Raw genomic sequence first — 5,154 nt, 5'->3', positions numbered from 1 at the left:
ATCCTTCATATATAGATATTTACTACTCTTGTGATATTCTTCATATTCACTCTTTACTGTTTGGGGGACTATGTTTGTGTAGCAGATGTTTTGTGTCCTCCATTCTGATAGTGTTCTGGTGAGGTGGGGTGGAAGTGTGTGGGTACCATCTGATGTGGAACTACATCCCAGCATTTCCTTTCAGATAATTGCAGAAAAAACAGGGAACGTTAATAAGGAAAGCTAAATACAGGTCGCATGTTGCAGTCAGGTATCTGACTGTGCACCATATGTAACCACATGCATAGAACAGCTGTCCTCATTTGATACCCAATCACCCGATAGAGGTGCTGCCCCTGTGACTAGGTGGGCTCAGGGCCAGTAGGGGGCAAACTTTTTACCCTTCCTCCAGCAAGGACCCCTGGTTCTCTTCCAATCCCCCCACCATAATAAGGAGTAATGAAGAATTCTGGTCCGCCTTTTTTGTGCAACTGCTAGCTATCATGTACCTCACTTCAGCTCCTGAATCTTCTCATGTGGTGTTACATGGCATACAAGAGGATTTGGGGGATAAGGTAAGTGACATTGGGTGTACGGAAGAGAAGGAGTGCTAGGGGAGGAAATAGATTTTAATCCACTGCCCCTGTGCTGATCTGCAAGATGGGCTCATGGTATTTGTTATATGGCCTACCTGGGGCTATAGAGTCAGTACATGTTTTACATTTTTGCCAAGGTGCCATAGTTACACCCCTAAACAAAACCCCAAAACCCTCAGTTGTCCATCTTTGACCTTTTTAAAAAAAAATCCAATAAAAGTGATATTTAACTACCAAAATATCACAATAAAACTTCCCTACAACTTTGTATTCATAACTTCCATCCATCATAAAGGAAAAGTAGCGCCAGAATATATTTGTGGATTGTACCAATGGTCTGTGCATCTGGAGGCATGGCTGGGGAGTGGCCTTTGGCTGCTTTTGTACTGGAAGGTGTCACGATTCCTTATCTTACAATGGCCAAATATTAAAAAACAAACAGGAAACGGATTTGTTTCCATTCAGATTTCCATTCTTAGTTTGTTCTCATTTGTGAAGCAGAAGAAAGGGAAAAACAAACAATGTGAATAAAACATTCAAAAGAGAAAAGAGATTCCCAAGAGTGACAGAAAGATGAGCTCATTAGTCTGCTGCTTCTCTTTTTACGTCCAATCGGTGCCTGGGGGAGGGGCAAGACCTCTAAGTTTTACTAAAGTCCAGAGGTTAAAACTAAAGTCTCCCACTCTACTAGACAGGGCAGAGCAGTGTAAATCTAATGACTGAATGAATGAATATACAAATGCTTTGGCAGGTAAAACATCACCTATGTATATATTGTATCTGATTATTTGCTGTTTTCACTGATTTTAGCTATAACAATCTATATAATAGATAATGCTACAAAGCTATAAAAAAAACATTTTTGTTGGTCTGGGGATGTTTGCTTTCACAGTGACAAATATATTTGAAAATCACATACTAAAATTTGAATTGTTTGAATGTTAGCAGTTTTGTATTTTTATTATATTCAATAATTTTGTATCATATCCAACAGCTTGCAGCCCCAAAATGTATTTGTTGGAAACTTACCTGCAGCTAGGTTGGCATCACTTGCCATACTGGCGACTGTACTGGCATAGAAGAATCACCCCCGGATATTTTTGTTGTCATCATATCCATGTTTTCCAGTTCCAGTTTTATCATAATCTCCCCTCCCCCATACTATAAATATAGAAGTTTTCCCAGCCCCGTCCAATGCTTATCTGGTATTTTTGGAAATCCTTTTTTATATGGTTCTTGGACTGTGATTCTTAATATCTAGCAACCCATCATCTCCGCTTTATAAAATCCAATCACCACTTTTATAATGCAGGATTTATAAAAGGACAGTCAGGTTCCATTTACTTGAATGGGGAAACTGAGGGCCACATTTCAAAGTGATATATACATACAGCCCATTCATTTCAATTGCAGCTGTGATAGCTACTCTTGAAAATAGTGATCAATATTATAATTATTATTAAACTGTACTTATATAGCGCCAACATATTACATTGCGCTGTACATTAAATGGGGGTTACAAATGACAGACAGATACAGACAGTGACACAGAAGGGGGAGAGGACCCTGCCCAGAAGAGCTTACAATCTAAGAGATCATGGCAGAGTGTTAGAAGCATTGTCCATCTCCATCTTTGCATTTGGCTATTGGCAATTTGTAGTGGCAGTCATGATGATCACCACTTTATAAATGTGACAGGTATAGAAAAAACACTTGCAATCATTACTAGTCCATTTGTGAATTGGTGATCATGTTTAAAGTCACAATCATGCCAGAATCACTTTTATGAATGGACTGACAGTTCTGATATTTAACCCCTTCTGTAGACTCATTTTTATTGAAATCCATTAATTCTGCCAGGAGCACCCACAACAGAGTTGTTTAAGGTGCAATTTTCAGTCCTCATTGATATATTGCTTTTTGTGGTTAGCTGTCACATGAGTATCTTCAAGTGTTTGTCATTGTCAAGTGCCAGGTCATTGAGTGACACCAATGTGACCAAATATTTATATAGCACCAACATATTACATTGCGCGTTACATGTCAATAATAATCCCTCACAATCTAACGTCCATAACTTAGTCCAAAGCCATTTTTTCCTTTTTTTGGAAACCAAAGACCAATTTTAGCCTGAAGAAAACCCAAGGAGAAGATTCAGGGTCCATGCAGATGGTGTCCTGGCTGACATTTGATCCTGGACCCTGGTGCTGGAAGAGATAAGTGCGATATATTGTGCCACCATGATAATAATGCAGGGATAGCAGCCCTGGATAAAGCACCTAATGAAACAAGTCAGCAATTGAACTCTTTCTTACGGGATGGGTTGGCTGTTAAATAAACCTGTTGGGTGGATTACTATTGGTTATAGGAAGTGCAGGTGGCCGGGTGGAATGGCAGAACACAGTGACCACAAAGACGGAGGTGGTGATTACCAAAAGATAGAGCACACCTGGGTTTCAGAATACTGAGGTGCTTGGCAAAAAGGTGGAAAAGAGCGAGGCATTTGGGGTACATAAATATTCTGCAACGCTGCACCTAAACCAGGACTTAAACATGAGCCTAAATCTGGAAGAAAGAATTACGACTCCCCCTTACAGTCACAATTACTTGGGAGCAGCAAGACAACCGATGTCCTCAGCATATAGATAGGCAGAAAGTTCAGGTCACCTTTTATGTTAAATTTTTCTATACTACCAGTTTAAGATACTTCTGAGAATATTCAAAATTTATTGACGGGTTCATCTGACCTGCAGTTGATCTTCTTATGATCTGCATTCCCATTGACATGTATGGAGATGCAAAAGCTGCTGAAAGCCAACAAAAGCCCAATGCAAAAAATGTATATTTTTTCAATGAATTGCAAATAATATATCAGCTCATTCTGGCATTAAACTTTAAATTGGATGTAATTATTTTATTTCCTTTTATTCCAATATAAAAGGTATGTGGTGTCCATGGTTATATTACTTTTCAAAATCATTGGATTCAATGGAAAGGATTTTAAAGCCCAGCTGAGCTTTCAGTTAAATCAGCTATATGAAATCCAGGTGCATCAAGGTGTGTCTCAAGTCTTGCAGTTGGATTTCTAAAAAACCTAACAAAAAAAAGCCTGTCCAATGCCAGCATGCTGCAAAAATGAAGAGACTGCGGAAACAACTTCCAGTGCTATGTCTGGAAGCCATAATCTTTCTGCAATGCTTCACACATTCCCTGCTGGTTCAGAGCTATTCAATTATGTGGAAGCAAGAGTTGCTGGCTGTAGATCTAAATGTCTGACCCACTATGGGGTATTTCATACCTATGCAGAGAGACCACTGCTTCCACACAGACAGCAAGAGTTCTACTTTCTACTTTCTGAAGAAATGAACTGCAGAACTTTGCATGTGTGGCTGCTTTCTACAGAAAACCAACTGTAAGACATTGACCACCTTTCTGTTGCCACTGCAATCTATTTAACCATTTTAAGCTTTATTTTTGCTGACAAAGATCTGGCCTTGCTGAGATTATTTTACGTTGCGTTTGAGGAAGACAGTGTACACAGGTGAACAAAGAGGAAGTGGGATCAGGGTGGGGCATGAGAACCGGGCTTGAGTACAGAATCTTCTCTGTCCAGGATATTCCAGGCTGAGAACAGGATTAGGTACAAACACATCACTCCGCTGGAAGTCCATGTGTAAACTGAATGAATGAGGTCACTGGGCCACGTCTGCACTGCTCACCCACTGCAGAAAGCCCAGTTCAGCAAGATGCATGGGGTTGGTCTGAAAAGACCTACGTAATATGTTTTGTGTACTGTCCCTTTAGGAAACCAGTAATGGCTGAATTGCCACATAAGGTGAGATTTATTATTTGACAGGTTGTTGGTTGCAAATATAAATCATCTTTATAATAATATCTGCTTTGGGAGTGTTATGTTTAGTTTTGCTGCTTTTACTGAAGATAACACTTTCTAAGAGAAACATTGAACATTAAACACACAGCAAAAAAAAAAATATCCTGCACAAGAATCTAGGCATTCCCAAGTCTGTCCAAACAAGTACGTGCCCTATTTTTGTGTATGTTAAATAATCAATTTATTAAGAAAATAAAGATGACATCTCAATAGTAATGCTAGTTAGTTTTGAATGTATTTGCTGGAATTTTAATGACAACACAGACTGTCACTGACTGACAACACAGACACATGTGAGCTCTGCTGTACAAGCAAGGGGCTAGCTATCCCCCCTAAGCCCCAACTGTTAGGGGAGTTCCCAAAAGGTAAGGCCAATGCTAAGGGGGCTGCCAGTTACCTGCCAATTGCCCCCTTCTATTCTATGTCTCTGCTGCCATCAATGGATGCAGGGTGCTGTCTTTTTATCTTCTCTTCCCCATTCTTCCTTCCCTTCTCCATCCTCCTCTTCTCTTTCCTTCCTCTGCAGTTCTAATAAGACAGTGAGGGAGGCAGGGAAATGGAGGTGCAAGGACAGTTGCCTTGCAATTGTAGAGCAGCACAGGTTTAATGATTTCTTGGGGTACCAATAGGAGATGTTTAATTTGTGTTCTGATCCAGTATGGGGTACAGAGATAGCCAGGGAATGTC

The sequence above is a fragment of the Pyxicephalus adspersus genome, chromosome 7, assembly GCF_032062135.1.
Source record: "Pyxicephalus adspersus chromosome 7, UCB_Pads_2.0, whole genome shotgun sequence".
In the NCBI taxonomy this organism is placed as follows: Eukaryota; Metazoa; Chordata; class Amphibia; order Anura; family Pyxicephalidae; genus Pyxicephalus; species Pyxicephalus adspersus.
This window is presented reverse-complemented; position numbering follows the sequence as displayed.